Consider the following 17,849-nt stretch of genomic DNA (forward strand, 5'->3'; position numbering starts at 1 on the left):
GTAGTGATGGTTGCCAACTCTGTGAATATATTAAAACCATTGACTGGTACCCTTTAATAGGTGAATTTTATGATATGTAAGTTATATCTCAATAAAACTGTCATTAAAAAATACCCTAGCAGGATTAGATGCCCTCACAGGATTGAAACAGAATTCTGGGTAGTTGTTAGAAAAATTCTAGTGTAAAATCAATCTGTGGAGTTATCACATGTAGCTAAAATTAAAAGCATATCTTTATTCAGTCAAGAATTTCAGTAGCATAAGCTTTTTTCAGTTCTTTAGTCCTTTTATCAGTTCTTTAGTCAGAGACCAGTTCTTTGCTCTGAAAACTAAATAAAGGAAATCAACCAGAATGTATAAAAACAATAGTAAAAACTATACGATTAAACATTATTATTATTACTATTATCATTATTTTGAGATGGAGTCTCTTTCTGTCACCCAGGCTGGAGTGCAATGGTGCGATCTCAGCTCACTGCAACTTCTGCCTTCTAAGTTCAAGCTATTCTCCTGCCTCAGCCTCCTGAGTAGCCAGGACTACAGGCATGCACCACCATGACTGGCTAAAATTTTTTGTATTTTTTAGTACAGATGGGGTTTTGCCATGTTGGCAAGGCTGCTTTTGAACTCCTGACCTCAGGTGGTCCACCCACCTCGGCCTCCCAAAGTGTTGGGATTACAGGTGTGAGCCACACCTGGGCTAAACTTATGTTGTTAATGTAGGTTAATGTCCCATTTCAGTCAAAAGAGAACCTACCATTTTCCTGGGACTGTCAATTGCCTTATACACATGATTACATCACAGCCCTATAAACCTATTTTACAGATGAGTATACCGAGGCTTAGAGAATTTACATAGCACAGACTCTTTGTGATGCTCTCCAAATTCACATTGCCTAGAATGGCAAAACCTTAATTCTATGATTGTCGTAATTATTATTTTTACAAAACAGTACAATTGTTTAACTTGGACTATCTGATTTGATGGTGGTGAGTGGGGAATTCATCTTGAGAAACTCCTGATTATTTCAGAATAAGTCTGAATGTCATTTCATATTTGGGAAGATCACTCTCTCTCTTGTCTTTCCCTCAAGTGTGCATTAAACTGCTGCTTGTATTTGTCTACTTAACGTTATATATATATACAATTATCTATATATAATTATATATAAATATATATAATTAAACATATAATTATATAATATATATATAATTGTTCAAGTGATCCTCCTGCTTCAGCCCTCCAAGTAGCTAGGACTACAGGCGCACACCACCATGCCAGGATAATTTTTATATTTTTTGTAGAGAGAAGGTTTCGCCATATTGCCCAGGCTGGTCTCGAATTCCTAAGCTCAAGCGATAAACCTGCGTTGGCCTCCCAAAGTGCTGAGAGTACAGGCATAAGCCACCATGTCTGGCCTCATTTAAATTTTATATTATGCCAAATAATTATGTTTATATATCTGTCTCCACCACAGAGATGGCCAGGTGCAAGTGTCATATCTCCTATCTGAATGCAGATTAGACAATAGGTCTTTATTTTATCGAGCTTGGTTTTGCCAGAATTCATCCGAATATCCAGCACACAGAGGAGGTCCTCGTGCTTTAAGGAAAGAGGGTTTCAGTTTTTGTAAAAGGGAATTCCATTTGAACCTATATTTTGAAGGTAAAATATGGAGGAGAACATCGCAAGGAAGCTGAATTAGGCTCCTCTTGATTCTGATCTGAGGCTGCTGATAATTCAGAAATTTGAAGGTGATTATTCTCAGTCTTTACCCTTGGGCCTTTGTTCTTTTAACTATTATTGAAGTCCCATCTTTTAAAATTAATGACCCAGTATGACATTTCAGAGCAGCTAAAATTGATTTGTCTATTTACTTACCTCTTTTAAATGTAAAATAAAATTGCATTTGTGTGTAAAATCCCCCAGCACCAATGAAAATTGCGATTCTACATTTGCTGAGAAATATCTTTATTTGTCCTCTGGGAGATCTTAAACTTTAGTTGCCTTTTATTAAACTTTTATGAGAACAAAACTAGCCATGACTTTTTCTCCAAACAGGTACTTTTTGTTGTTTCAAAGAAAGAACACATTCTTGAAACAGAACTTGTTCTTTTAAATAAATTACTCAGTGTCATTTACATTGGAAAAGTGAGGGTGGGGAGGGGTGTGAATAAATTGCAGAATATTAAAAATAGGTCATATTTATGTTTTTTCTGACTTGTCTAAATATTGCCTCAAATATCTTCCCCAGGAGGCCTAAAGTGCTATAATTTAAGTTTTTTGCAGAGACAGAGATACACTGTTATGCAGGTTAGTCTCAAACTCCTGGGCTCAAATGATCTTCCTGCCTTGGCCTCCTTAAATTCTAGGATTACAGGTGTGAGCCACTGTGCCCAGCCTAATTCATATTTTTATGGAAAGCATTATTTTCCCTTCACTGTCCTATTTTATTTATTTTTGAGTTGGAATCTTGCTAGGTTGCTGAGGCTGGAGTGCAGTGGTACAATCGTGACTCACGATTGTACCTCAATCTGCTAGGCTTGAGTGATCCTCCTGCCTTAGCCTCCCAAGGAGCTGGGACTATAGACTTGTGCCACCAGACCTGGCTGATTTTTTAAAAAATCTATTTTTAGTAGAGACAAGGTCTGGCCGTGTTGCCTGGGCTGGTCTCTAATTCCTTAGCTCAAGTGATCCTCCAGCTTTGGCCTCCCAAAGTGCTGGGATTGCAGGTGTGAGCCACTGCACCCAGCCTAATTCATATTTTTATGGAAAGCATTATTCTTCCTTCTCTCTCCTATTTTAAAATATAAGTGCACTGGGAACAGTGATATATTAGCGAAGGCTGATGTGGAGGGGACAGTCCTGGAGTAAGTCCTGGTGGGCGGTGGCAAACTCCATCAGAAAGGTCTCACCCTGCTTTTTGATGGGTCTACCTCTACTCAGCTGTGGGTTTTCATTTGAAATTGAACTACCTGTGGCTCATGCCTGTAATCCCAGCACTTTGGGAGGCTAAGGTGGGTGGATCACCTAAGGTCAGGAGTTCCAGACCAGCCTGGCCAACATGATGAAACCTCATCTCTACTAAAAATACAAAAATTAGTAGGGTGTGGTGGTGGGTGCCTATAACCCCAGCTACTCTAGAGGCTGACGCAGGAGAAATGCTTAAACTCGGGAGGCAGAGTTTGCAGTGATCTGAGATCACACCACTGCACTCTAGCCTGGGAGACAGAGTGAAACTCCATGTTAAAAAAAAAAAAAAGTAAAATAAAAAATTAAATGAAGAAATGAAATTGAACTACCTGCCTAAAACCCAGAAAGGGGGGTAAATGGAGAAAGTATTCAGCATTGAGGCCGATACAGTTAATGGTAAGTCGAGCCATCAGTGCTTTTTGACATCATTTTCCTTGATAGTCCTGTTATCTTTTCATCCACTAAGTTACTAAAGCTCAGGCTCAGAGGTTGTGGTAGGCAGTCCTGTGGACCCATTTTAGAGTTCTGACCTCCAGGACTATGAGATGATACAGTAATGTGATTTTAAGCCATGAAGTTTGTGGTAATTTATCACAGCAGTCATAGGAAATGAATGCAGGGGTCATGGGTGATTTCTTCTTTTCCTCATGTCTCATTCCATTCCACCCTCATAGCCTTCCAGTTTGACTCTAGTATCCACTCACTTCTCTTCCCCGCTGTGGTAACATCCTGGCCCACCCTCCTGGGCACAACTGCCCCAGCCTCTTGCCTGGGCTCCCCATTTTCATGCTGCAGTCTGCCTGATTGCAGGAAAGCACAAATAGGTTTATGAAAACCCCTGCTTTGAAAAACCTTTAATGTTTTGCTATTGCCATTAAAATTAAATCCAAATGTCATCCTGAGAAGCACCCAGCACTGCATGCTCTAGTCCCTGCCTTCTTCTCCAGCCTTATCAGTGTTCAATGGTGGTTTTGAGGCAGAATGTCTGGGTTCAAATTCTGCTTGTGCCACTTACTCTCTGTAGGACCTTAGACAAATAAACCTCTCTATGCCTCAGTTTCCTCTTCTATAAAGTACCTAATTGGATGTTTGTGAAGATTAAACAAGTTAATCGAAATAAAATGCCTGGCACTGTTCTAAACACAATACAATTGGTAGGAAGCTTTATTCTTACCCATGCCACTGGCAAATCATGAGCATTGAAACATCTGGTGAATGAATGAATGCATAAATGAATGGAAGTAATGTTACATTTACAACTTCTCTCTGTGTTCCACTGCTTCTCTCTCCAGTGTGCAGAATGAATCAGTGTCACAGACACACAGTCAAAATTTAGATAAACCAAGAGACATACAAAGATATACAAACAACAGGATCTAAGATCTGGTTTACTATGAAGAAAGATGGAAACCCTTTGAGGCAATTGCTAAACTCTTGAGGGCATCTCTAGTAAGCACTGAAGGACACTCAAACTAGCATTCAGACCTAACATTGGTGTATCTAAGAAATATTGATATATATTTCTAAGCTGCTCTTACCTTACTTTTCTGAATATTTTATTTTATTTTATTTTATTTTTTTCTGAGACAGAGTCTCGCTCTATCACCCAGGCTGGAGTGCAGTGGTGGGATATGGGCTCACTACAACCTCTGCCTCCCACGTTTGAGTGATTCTCTTGCTTCAGCCTCCCAAGTAGCTGGGATTTCAGGCATGTGCCATCATGCCCAGATAGTTTTTGTATTATTATTCTTTTTTTTAGTAGAAACAGAGTTTCACCAAGTTGGCCAGGCTGGTCTTGAACTCCTGGCCTCAAGTGATCTGCATGTCTCAGCCTCCCAAATTGCTGGGATTACAGGTGTGAGCTACCACTCGTGGCCTCCTGAATTTATTTAATAATAAATTTATTTATTTATTAATTTAATTTAGTTATTCTTCTAACTGAAGAATAATATTCATGACTGTGGTGTTTCCCTAGAAAGGTGTGAACTTGCCAGATGCTAACAGTACTCCATGTCTATGGTATTTACTTTTGGGTATGTCCTACAGAAAGAGAATATTTCCAGTAGGATTTCTGTGCAGTAAACATCAGTTCCTTTGCAGATAAAGTTTTATTTCCTTTAGGATGGTTGTATATTAAGAGATAACAGAAAATGTCTTGTGTGGGAGAGAGGAGTTTGAGATTGCTTTGGTTGTCTTCACCATGTCCTAAGGTGTTGAACTGGGCATTCTGTCCAGAGTTCTTTCCCCCTTTAGTTTAATGGCCTCAAGGTTCTGTCCTGCTTTCATAGGTACATGCTTCAATAATTGAATTAAGCTTCATATGCTTAACTTTTTTTGCTAATATATAAAAATGTAATTACTTTTGGGGGGAGGTTTATTGAGCTATAATTTATAAGCAGGAAAGTTTACCTTTTAAATGTACTTGGTATGGTTTGGGTCTTTGTCCCCATTCAAATCTCTCATCGAATTGTAATCTCCAATATTGGAGGCGGGGCCTGGTGGGAAATGACTGGATCATGGGGGTGGATTTCCCCTTTAGTGCTGTTCTCCTGATAGTGAGTTGCAGTGAGATCTGGCAATTTACAAGTGGGTAGTATCTCCCCACCACCCCTTTTTCCTGCTCCGGCCATGTCCTGATAATGAGTTGCAGTGAGATCTGGCAATTTACAAGTATGTAGTACCTCCCCACCACCCCTTTTTCCTGCTCTGGCCATGTAAGAGGAGCCTACTTCCCCTTCACCTTCCACCATGACTGCAGGTTTCTGGAGGCATCCCCAGCCATGCTTCCTGTACAGCCTACCAAACCATGAGCCAGTTAAACCTCTTTTCTTTATGAATTACCCAGTCTCAAGTATTTCTTTATAGCAGTGTGAGAATGGACTACTACAATACTGTTCTATGCATTGTGGCAAATACAGAGTTATTTAATCACCACTATAATCAAAACATAGAACAATTCTATCACCTTTCTCTCCCCTCACTATTCTCATGCGCTTTTGTATTAAATACCTCCTCCCATCTTGAGCCCCCTGGCAATAACTGATCTGTTTTTTGTCTCTACAGTTTTCCCTTTTTTTTTCTTTTTTTTTTTTTGAGATGGAGTCTCGCCCTGTCGCCCAGGCTGGAGTGCAATGGTGTGATCTCAGCTCACAGCAACCCCCGCCTCCCTGGTTCAATCGATTCTTCTGCCTCAGCCTCCCGAGTAGCTGAGATTACAGACACCTGCCACCACGCCCAGCTAATTTTTGTATTTTTTTTGTGGAGACAGGGTTTCACCATGTTGGCCAGGCTGGTCTTGAACTCCTGGCCTCGTGATCTGCCCACCTCAGCCTCCCAAAGCGCTGGGATTACAGGCATGAGCCACTGCACCCGACCTATAGTTTTGCCTTTTCTGGGTGTCTTATGAATGGAGCCTATTATATGCAGCCTCTTGAAAGTGGCTTTCTTCACTTGAGACTCAGATGTGTTGCTGTATCAGAAGTTTGTTCTTTCATCTTGTTCAGTAGTATTCCATTGTACGGATATGCTCCAGGTTGCTTATCCATTCATCTGCTGGAAGAAATCTGGGTTATTTCCAGTTTGGAATAATTTGTGACTACACCACTCAACACATTTTAGTGTGACCATAAGTTTTTATTTCTCTCAGGTAAATATCTAGGAGTAGATTGCTGGGCCATAAGGTATATGTATAGCTAGTCTTATCAGACACCAGTAAACTGTTTACCAAAGTGACTGGGCCAGTTTGTGTTCCCACCCACGGTGTATGAGAGTTGCAGTTGCTCTCCATCCTCATCAGCATTTGCTATTTCCAGGTTTTTCGATTTTAGACATTCTAATGGGTATATAAAGGTATCTCATTGTTGGCCAGGCATGGTGGCTCATGCCTGTAATCCCAGCACTTTGGGAGGCTGAGGCAGCAGATCACAAGGTCAGGAGTTCTAGACCAGCCTGGCCAACATAGTGAAACCCTGTCTCTATTAAAAATACGAAAATTAGCCATGTGTGGTGCTACATGCCTGTAATCCCAACTACTCAGAAGGCTGAGGCAGGAGACTGCTTGAACCCGGCAGGTGTAGGTCGCAGTGAGCCGACACCATGCCATTGCACTCCAGCCTAGGAAAAAGAGTGAGACTCCATCTTAAAAAAGCCAAAAGGTATCTCATTGTTGTATAATTTGTATTCCCCTAGTGATTTTATATATTATATTATATTATATTATATTATATTATATTATTATTTTAGACAAGGTCTCACTCTGTTGTCCAGGCTGGAATGCAGTGGTGTAATCACAGCTAAATGCAGCCTGGACCTCCTGGGTTTGAAGTGTTTCTCCCACTTCAGCCTCCTGAGTAACTGGGAATACAGGCACACAACACCAACCCTGGCTATTAAAAAAAAAAAAAAAATATAGAGAAAGGGTCTCATTATATTGCCCAGGCTGGTCTCAAACTCCTGGGCTCAAGCGATCCTCCCACCTTCACTTCCCAAAGTGTTGGGATTACAGGCAAGGGCCACCATATCTGGCCTCTTAGTGATTGATGATGTTGAGTATCTTTACATATGTTTGGTTGCTAACCATATAGCTTCTCTTATTACACTTATTTCTTCATATGTGATATATATTTTTACATAGTATATTTTCACTGATAGTATATAAAAAGAGAACTGATTTATGTATATTAAGCTGGTATCCTGAGACCTTCCTAAATTTACTTGTTAGTTCTAGTAGTTTTGTCAGTTCCTATGATTTCTGTGTAAAAACACCATCATGTCATCTTAAAATAGGGACAATTTTACTTCCTTCTGAATTGTTACACTTTCCATATCTTTTTCTTGCTGTGTTAATGGTTATAGACAAATGTTGAGAAAAAGTGGTAAGATGGGGCATCCTTGCCTTGTTCCTGATATGAGGGGGTGAGTGTTCAATCTATTGCCATTGAGTCTGATATTGGCTATGGATTTTTCACAAATGGCCTTTACCATATTAAGGAAGTCCCTTCTAATATTATTTTTTGGCAGTTTTTGAGTAGGGATTGAATTTTAAGTGGTCTTTCTACATTTATTGTGATGATGACAGTTTTTCTTTTTCAGTTAATATGGTGAATTACGTTGATTGGTTTTAGATCATTAAATCCACCTTGCATTCCTTGCATTTGGGATAAACCCAAATTGATCATGATGTATTATCTTTCTATATACTGTTGGATTCAATTTGCTGACATTTTATTAAAGTTTTTTTGTTTCTATGGTCATGTGGTCTATTAAGCTGTACATTAATTTTTTTTTTTTTTTTTTTTGTAGCACTGATTTTATGTCATTTGGGTTATGCTGGCCTCAAAAGGAGAGGAAAACTCTATTTTCTTTTTTTTTTTTTTTGAGACGGAGTCTTGCTCTGCCACCCAGGCTGGAGTGCAGTGGCCGGATCTCAGCTCACTGCAAGCTCCGCCTCCCGGGTTCACACCATTCTCCTGCCTCAGCCTCCCGAGTAGCTGGGACTACAGGCGCCCGCCTCGTCGCCCGGCTAGTTTTTTGTATTTTTTAGTAGAGACGGGGCTTCACCGTATTAGCCAGGATGGTCTCGATCTCCTGACCTCGTGATCCGCCCGTCTCGGCCTCCCAAAGTGCTGGGATTACAGGCTTGAGCCACCGCGCCCGGCCTTCTCCTCTATTTTCTAAACAAATTTGCACAAGACTGGAGTTCTTTCTTTCTTATATGTTTGATAAATTTGACCACTGAAACCATCTGGGCCTGGAATTCTCTTTGTGGGAAGTCTGATGAACAACATTCAATTTCTTTAAACATGAAGAGCTATTCAGATTTTTAAATTCTACCCTATTTCAGCTCTGATAAATTCCTTTTTATAGAATTGGTGCATTGCATCTACACTGTCAAATTAATTGGCATAAAATTGTTTATAATATCTCCTACTAATGTCTATATGATCTGTAGTAATATCCCTGTTTTCATTTCATTTTCTTGGCCAGTACAGTAGGAATTCTCTTACTTTGTCTCTTTCTCCTCTCTCTCTCTCTCTCCAGTTGGCCTTCCATAGCCATGGGTTCTCCATCAGTGGATTCAACCAGCCACAGGTCAAAATATTAAGTAAGGCTGGGCACAGTGGCTCACATCTGTAATCCCAGCACTTTGGGAGGCTGAGGTGGGTGGGTCATCTGAGGTCAGCAGTTCAAGACCAGCCTGACTAACATGGTAAAACCCTGTCTCTACTAAAAACACAAAAATTAGCCAGGTGTGGTGGCAGGCACCTGTAATCCCAGCTACTCAGGAGGCTGAGGCAGAAGAATCACTTGAAACTGGAAGGCGGAGGTTTCAGTGAGCTGAGATCGTGCCACTGCACTCCAGCCTGGGTGACAGAGTGAAACTCCATCTCAAAAAAAAAAAAAAAAAAATTTTTTTAATGGCAATTAAAAAATACAAAAAGCAATATAGCATAACAACTGTTTACATAGCATTTATATTATATCAGGTATTATAAGTAATCTAGAAATGATTTAAAGTATACTACATGTCATGCGCATCCATGTGAAAAGACCACCAAATAGACTTTGTGTGAGCAATAAAGCTTTTTAATCACCTGGGCGCAGGTGGGCTGAATCTGAAAAGACAGTCAGCAAAGGGAGATAGGGGTGGGGCCGTTTTATAGGATTTGGGTAGGTAAAGGAAAATTACGGTCAAAGGGGGTTGTTCTCTGGCGGGCAGGAGTGGGGGGTCACAAGGTGCTCAGTGGGGGAACTTTTGAGCCAGGATGAGCCAGGAAAAGGAATTTCACAAGGTAATGTCATCAGTTAAGGCAGGAACGGGCCATTTTCACTTCTTTTGTGGTGGAATGTCATCAGTTAAGGCAGGCACCAGCCATCTGCATGTGTACGTGCAAGTCACAGGGAATATGATGGCTTAGCTTTGGCTCAGAGGCCTGACATTCTTATCTTGTTATATTAATAAGAAAAATTAAACAAAATAGTGTTGAAGTATTGGGGCGGTGAAAATTTTTGGGGGGTGGTATGGAGAGATAATGGGCAATGTTTCTCAGGGCTGCTTCAAGAGGGATTGGGGCGGCGTGGGAACCTAGAGTGGGAGAGATTAAGCTGAAGGAAGATTTTGTGGTAAGAGGCAATACTGTGGGGTGGTTAGAAGGAGCATTTGTCATATAGAATGATTGGTGATGGCCTGGATGCGGTTTTGTCTAAGTTGAAAAACTAAATGGAAGACACAAAGTCCGAATAAGAGGAGAAAAAACAGGTATTAAAGGACTAAGAATTGGGAGGACCTAGGACATCCAATTAGAGAGAGTCTAAGGGGGTTCAGTGTAATTACTTGCTTGGTTGGTGACTTTTTAGGCTCTATCCAAGTTTTTGGGGTGCAGTTCAAGTTGGGCTGGTGTCTGGAATGAGACTGGGACCTAATAAAGAGGAGTGTCCACACAGCAGCTCAAATGGGCTGGAACCTGTAGCGCTCCGAGGACAGGCCTGAATTCTGAAGGGAAAGTGGTAAAAGTATTGTCCAGTCCTTTTTAAGTTGGTAACTGAGCTTGGTGAGGTGTGTTTTTAAAAGACCATTAGTCCATTCTACTTTTCCTGAAAATTGAGGATGGTAAAGGATATAAAGGTTTCACTGAATACCAAGAGCCTGAAAAACTGCTTGGGTGATTTGACTAATAAAGGCTGGTCTGCTATTGGACTGTATAGAGGTGGGAAGGCCAAACCGAGGAATTATGTCTGACAGAAGGGAAGAAATGACTGCAGTGGCCTTCTCAGACCCTGTGGGAAAGGCCTCTACCTATCCAGTGAAAGTGTCAACCTAGACCAAGAGGTATTTTAGTTTCCTGACTGGAGGCATGTGAGTAAAGTCAATTTGCCAGTCCTGGGCGGGGGCAAAACCTTGAGCTTGATGTGTAGGGAAGGGAAGGGGCTTGGGAAATTCTTGAGGAGTAGTAGAATAGCAGGTGGAACACTGAGAAGTGATTTCCTTGAGGACAGATTTCCACGATGGAAAGGAAATGAGAGGTTCTAAGAGACGGGCTAGTGGCTTGTAACCTACATGCAAGAGGTTATGAAATGACGACAGAGTAGAATGGGCCTGTGAGGGGGAAGGAGATATTTTCCTTGGTCTAAGAACCATTTGCCTTGTGTGGGAAGAGATTGATAGGTGGAAGTTTCAGCGGGGGAGTAGGTGGGGGTGACTAATGTGAAGGATAAAAACTGACTGTGAGGGACAAAAGTTGGAATTCTAGCTGCTTTTTTAGCTAACTTATCAGCATAAGCATTTTTCTGAGCGATGGGATCTGATGCCTTTTGATGGCCCTTGCAGTGAATGACTCTGGCTTCCTTTGGAAGTAAAGCGGCTTTGAGAAGCGTCTTTATTAAAGAGGCATTAATGATGGAGGACCTTTGCATAGTGAGGAAATCTCTTTCAGCCTATATAACAGCATGGTGGTGCAGAATATGGAAGGCATATTTAGTCAGTATAAATACTGATGCGTGGTCTTTTTGCAAGAGTGAGGGCCTGAGTTAAGGCAACTAGGGCTTGCTAAGAGGTAGTGGAGGGTGGCAGAGCAGTAGCCTCAATGATAGATATGGAAGATACTATTGCATAGCCTGCCTTTGCTGGTGAGTGGCGATTAGGCCTGGTGGCACTGCCATCAATAAACTAAATGTGATCAGGGTGAGGAACAGGGAAGAAGGAAATATGGGGAAATGGGGTGAATGTCAGGTGGATCAGAGAGATGTAGTCATAAGGGTCAGGTGTGGTATCTGGAATAATGTGAGAGGCCGGATTGAAGTCCAGGCCAGGAACAAGGGTAACTGAGACTCAACAAAGACTGAGTATAGCTGAAGGAGTCAGGGAGCAGAAAGTATATGCATCACGTGGGAGGAAGAAAATAGCTTTTGGAAGTTATGAGAACTGTAGAGAGTGAGTTGAGCATAGTTTGTGATTTTTAGGCCTCTAAAAGTATTAAGGCAGTGGCAGCTGCTGCACACAGATATGAGGGCTAGGCTAAAACAGTAAGTTCAAGTTGTCTGGACAGAAATGCTACAGGACGCAGTCCTGGCTCTTGTGTAAGAATTCTGACCTTACTAACTATGCCTAAGAAGGAAAGGAGTTGTTTTGTAGAAGGGATTGGGGTTAGGGAGAATCGCCGGACACGGTCAGCAGGGAGAGCACGTGTTTTTATGAGAATTATGCCGAGCTAGGTAACAGATGAGGAAGAAATTTGGGCTTGACTGAAGTAATGCGGGCTGTCTGTAAATCCTTGAGGCAGTACACCCCAGGTAATTTGCTGAGCCTGATGGGTGTCAGGGTCAGTCCAAGTGAAAGCGAAGAGAGGCTGGGATGAAGGGTACAAAGGAATAGTGAAGTTATGTTTGAGATCTAGAACAGAATAATGGGTTGTGAAGGGAGGTATTGAGTATAGGAGAGTATATGGGTTTGGCACCATGAGGTGGATAGGCAAAACAATTTGATTGATAAGGCGCAGATCCTGAACTAACCTGTAAGCCTTGTCTGGTTTTAGGACAGGTAAAATGGGGGAATTGTAAGGGGAGTTTACAGGCTTTAAAAAGCCATGCTCTAATAGGTGAGTGATAACAGGCTTTAATCCTTTTAAAGCGTGCTGTGGGATGGGATATTGGCATTGAGTGGGGTAAGGGTGATTAAGTTTTAATGAGATGGTAAGGGGTGTATGATTGGTCTCTAAGGAGGAAGTAGAGGTATCTGATACTTGTGGGTTAAGGTGGGGAGACACAAGGGGAGGATGCGAAGGTGGCTTTGAACTGGGGGAAAAGGTGGCAATGAGGTGTGGCTGTAACCTAGGAATAGTCAGGGAAGCAGATAATTTAGTTAAAATGTCTTGGCCTAATAAGGGAACCGGGCAGGTGGGGATAACTAAAAAGGAGTGCATTACAGAATGTTGTCCAAGTTGGCATCAGAGTTGGGGAATTATAAGAGGTTTAGAAACTTGGCCATCAATACCCACAACAGTTATGGAGGCAAGGGAAACAGGCCTTTGAAAAGATGGTAATGTGGAGTGGGTAGCCTCGGTATTGATTACCTTCCACTGTGACAGTTACCTAGAGCATCTGGGATGGTCCTGTAGGCTTCCGAGGTGATCAGGCAGTGTCAGTCTTCAGCTGCTAAGTCGAGAAGATCTGGGAAGGAGTCAAGAGAGCCTTGGGCTAGAGTTCCAGGGGCTCTGGAAGTGGCTGCCAGGTGAGTCGAACAGTCCTATTTTCAGTGAGGTCTCGCACAGATGGGACATGGTTTAGGAGGAATTCTGGACTGCAGACATTCCTTGGCCTAGTGGCCAGATTTCTGGCACTTGAAGCAAGCTCCTGGCGGAGGATGCTCTGGAGGAACCTCTGGCAGCTGCGGTTCAGGCGTTTGGAGTTCTTGTGTGCTGGAGATGTGACTGGGGTTTCTCTCACAGTGGAGGCAAGGAATTGCAACTCAGATATACATTGCTACTTGGCTGCCTCTACTTTATTATTATACACCTTGAAGGCGAGGTTAATTAAGTCCTGTTGTGGGGTTTGAGGGCTGGAATTTAATGTTTTGGGTTTTATTTAATGTCGGGAGCAGATTGGGTAATAAAATGTATATTGAGAATAAGATGGCCTTTTGACCTTTTAGGGTCTAGGGCTGTAAAAGTGTCTCAGGGTTGCTGCTAAACGAGTCATGAACTGGGCTGGGTTTTTCATATTTGATGAAAAAGAGCCTAAACGCTAACTGATTTGGGAGAGGTCGGATAAAGAAAAAGGAGCATTAACCTTGACTATGTCTTTAGCTCTAGTCACCTTTTTAAGAGGAAATTGCTGGGCAGGAGGGGGAGGGCTAGTCGTGGAACAAACTGTAAGCTAAACAGGGTGTGAGGATGGGAGGTGATTATAGGGTAGGGGAGCAGAGGCTGATGAAAACTTGGGACCTAGCTCGGCCTGGTGAGGACGGGAGAGGTCAGATGGGTCTGTAGAAAAGGAAGATCAGAAAGACTCAGCGACACTTGGGGTTGGGACTGAGGGGACAGGCGGGAGGGAAAGAAGGAAGATTTGGAACGAGTTGCATTGGTAACAGAGACTAAGGAGGGACTGATGTGTAAAAGAATGCCTGGACATCAGGCACCTCAGACTGTTTGCCCACTTTATGACAAGAATTATTTAGATCTTGTAGGATGGAAAAATCGAAAGTGCCGTTTTCTGGCTATTTGGAATTACTGTTGAGTTTGTATTGGGGTCAAGCGGCACTGTAGAAGAAAAAAAGGCATTTAGGTTTTAGGTCAGGTGTGAGCTGAAGAAGTTTTAAGTTCTTGAGAACACAGGCTAAGGGAGAAGAAGGAAGAATGGAGGGTGGAAGGTTGCCCATAGTGAAGGAGGCAAGCGTAGAGAAAAGAGAGAGTAAAGACACGGAGAGAAGGGGTTGGGGGGTTCTTGCCCTCCAGAAAAGCGGGAAAGGGGTCGAGACATGGACATAAGGAGTCGGGGGGTTCTTGCCCTCCAGAAACGCGGGAAAGGGGTTGGGACGCAGAGATAAGGGGTCAGGGGGTTCTTGCCCTCCAGAAAAGTGGGAAAGGGGTCGGGAGGTTCTTGCCTCCCAGAAACGCAGAGAAGGGGTAGAGACAGGGAGAGAAGGGGTTGGGGAGGTTCTCGCCTCCCAGAAAAGCGGTACTTGCCGCTAAGGGTGAAGGACCAAGGCAGGCATCCCTGCATGGTCAGACACCTCTGAAATGTGGGTGAATAATCAGGCAGGCATCCCCGTGTGATTTAAACACCAAGGGAAGACTGTCTTCCAGAGTCCGTGACTGGCGCTGGAGTTTTGGGTCCATGGATAAAAACGTGTCTCCTTTGTCTCTACTAGAAAAGGAAAGAAACTGAAATTAAGCGAAGGGAGAGATTGAAGTATGGCGCCAAGATTGAAAGGAGAAAGAGGTTGAGGGACAGTGAGAGAGGTCGGAGAAGAGAGCAAAAAGAGGCCGCTTACCGGATTTAAAATTGGTGAGATGTTCCTTGGGCTGGTCGGTCCGAGGACCCAAGGTCGTAGGTGGATCTTTCCCACGGAGCAAAGAGCAGGAGGACAGGGGATTGATCTCCCAAGGGAGGTCCTCTGCTCTGAGTCACAGCACCAAAATGTCATGCGTGTCCGTGTGAAGGGACCACCAAACAGGCTTTGTGTGAGCAATAAAGCTTTTTAATCACCTGGGTGCAGGCGGGCTGAGTCCGAAGAGTCAGTGAAGGGAGATAGGGTTGGGGTCATTTTATAGGATTTGGTAGGTAAAGGAAAATTACAGTCAAAGGGGGTCGTTCTCTGGCAGGCAGGGGTGGGGGTGGGGTGACAAGGTGCTCAGTGGGGGAGCTTTTGAGCCAGGATAAGCCAGGAAAAGGAATTTCACAAGGTACTGTCATCAGTTAAGGCAGGAATGGGCCATTTTCACTTCTTTTGTGGTGGAATGTCATCAGTTAAGGCAGGCACCAGCCATCTGGATGTGTACCTGCAGGTCACAGGGGATATGATGGCTTAGCTTTGGCTCAGAGGCCTGACACTACAGAATGTGTATAGGCTATATGCAAATACTATGCCATTTTATATAAAGAACTTGAACACTGGTTGGGGTGATGTTCTGGAAGCAATACTCCATGGATACGGAAGGACAACTGTATATACACATGTATATATACACTATATATTTACAAGGCCAGAAATTGTTGAGGGTGCCCAGCACCGTAAGTGGTACGAAATAAGTTATAATAGTTATATTAGTGTTGCCTTCATTGGTGGTGATTTGGAGAATCTATTCTAGGTGGGTACAGCAACGGAGAGTTTGGTCCAGTTCGTCTAGGGTCATGGTGGTGAGAAATAGGAGACGAGCCTGAAAGGATGATTTGGGGTTTTCCTTGTTCTATTAAGGCACCGGATTATATCAATGCTGTGCGTCTGAATGTCAATTTGGAAAGCCAGTCCTGTGCTTCCAGAAACAGGATATTTAACACCTTGAAGAGGTGTGGTAATTGAACATTTTACTTTTTAGTAAAATGTTTTTACATTTTACGGAGTCTATGGAGAGTGGGGCTGAAAAGTTTAGGAAGAACAGGTAGGCATGTGGGGAGGGCAAAAGAACAGAAACACCATGCACATACGTTTTTCTAGGAAAATTTTAGGGAAAGCTAAGTGATGTAAAGTTACACTTAAAAGACTACACATTTTCAGCCGGGCACAGTGGCTCACACCTGTAATCTCAGCACTTTGGGAGGCCAAGGCCTGTGGAACACGAGGTCAGGAGTTCGAGACCAGCTTGGCCAACATGGTGAAACCCGGTCTCTACTAAAAATTAGCTGGGCGTGGTGGCAGACACCTGTAATCCCGGCCACTGGGGATGCTGAGGCAGAAGAATAGCTTGAAACTGGAAGTCGGAGGTTGCAGTGAGCCCAGATCATGCCAGTGCACTCCAGCCTGGGCAACAAGAGTGAAACTCCGTCTCATAAACAAACAAACAAACAAACAAACAAAAACACATTTTCGCACTTTAAGGGCTCAAGGGTTGTATTCCCACTCCTTTGCTACTCTCTTTGCTCTTCTCCGCTCTAGAAAAAATGAACTGACTCAAATCTAAGTTCTCTACTTTACAGCTGGGAAGCCTCCAGGCCAAGGAGGCCAATGGTTACACAAACCAGGTAAGAAAATAAAATATGCCGAGTAATTTCATAGAACCAGAGGGCTTAGATTACGAATGCGTGTGAATGTCAACTGTGGACTTAACCCTATGCAGAGATTAGAGTACAGAATAGTTAAACAAGAATAAAATAACATTTACCGAACAATCCGTCCTACCCTGGGTTAGGTTTTATTAACAGTCTCATTTTGAAAAGGCAGACAGCTGCCAGTTGTCCCAGATCGCACAGGCATACCGCGCAAATGGGCGTCTGAGCAGCTCAGGGCCAGCCAGAGGTGCGGTAAGAGGCGCGCAATTAAACCAATGCGCTTCGGTTTCTTCAGGGTCCCCCGAGGCTCCGCTTCACTCAGGCAGGCCTCGGCGGGGCGGCGAAACCGGCTCAGAGCTTAGCCTCACCGTGGGGAGGGGCGAAGGAAGCCGGAAGCCCTTCAATCCGGGCCCCGCCTCTGCCCTCGCCCTGCCGCGACTTCCCATTCACCGCCAGCCGATGTGCGTTGGCGACGTCACCGCGTTCACTGTCCCGGAAGTGCGCGTGGTGGCGACGGCGACCGCGGCAGTGGGGCCGGTAAGCGGGCTCGCGCCGCTCAGAGGGGCAGAGTTGGTGGCGTGGGTTGCCGCCCCGCCCCTTCCTACCTGCTGTGGGCCAGGGGAGCTGCCGCCCCGGGTAAACGGGAGTGGGAAGTGCCCAGAGGCCTCCTCAGCACTGGGCATAAGAGCCCCGACGCGGAGGTCGTGTCCCCGCCACGTTTCTGGCGACCGCAGGCGCGGATTCCTTGGCTTCCCCCAGCACTTTCCCCTCTGCGCGGACGGCCCCGAGACGCTTTTTCACTGGGCCTTGTCGCCAGCACCCGGCGTGGGGGCGGGACGCGCCTTTTCAGGGCCGGGGTCCCCAGAGCGTTTTCCTGAGTTGAGGCGGGGGTGCAGGGAAACTGAGTGGGTCTTTCCGCCCCACGTGGCCTGCTGGGAAGCGCAGCTTCTCCAGCCCGCTTCCGTGGAATGGAATGGTTTTTCTCTGCAAGTTTGCACCGGCCACTGGAGAGCTGCTGCTGCCTCCTTATGGGCAGAACCCCTGTATGGGGGGAACAAGGATGTGATAGGTAGAAGGGAAGGCAGGGTGTGCTGGAAATCAGAGGAGATTGCAAGATGGCAGGAAAATAATGAGGAAAATGGCAGCAAAACTAATTAATTCATAGGAAAATAGA

At 44.0% G+C, this 17,849-nt stretch overlaps 1 protein-coding gene across 6 annotated transcripts in view; it reads left to right on the forward strand.

Annotated features, from left to right (window-relative positions):
* TRNT1 (tRNA nucleotidyl transferase 1) overlaps window positions 1–17,849 on the forward strand; it is a 54,043-nt gene that overhangs the window by 5,611 nt on the left and 30,583 nt on the right. For 3 of the 6 annotated variants that reach the window (XR_004436978.1, XM_033210488.1, XM_033210487.1), the window contains exon 1: window positions 17,088–17,212. The gene's annotated coding sequence lies outside the window, so the exon portion shown is untranslated. The other 3 variants (XM_033210489.1, XM_033210491.1, XM_033210490.1) reach the window with 3 other exon arrangements.

The sequence above is a fragment of the Trachypithecus francoisi genome, unplaced genomic scaffold (assembly GCF_009764315.1).
Source record: "Trachypithecus francoisi isolate TF-2019V2 unplaced genomic scaffold, Tfra_2.0 Lachesis_group0, whole genome shotgun sequence".
In the NCBI taxonomy this organism is placed as follows: domain Eukaryota; kingdom Metazoa; phylum Chordata; class Mammalia; order Primates; family Cercopithecidae; genus Trachypithecus; species Trachypithecus francoisi.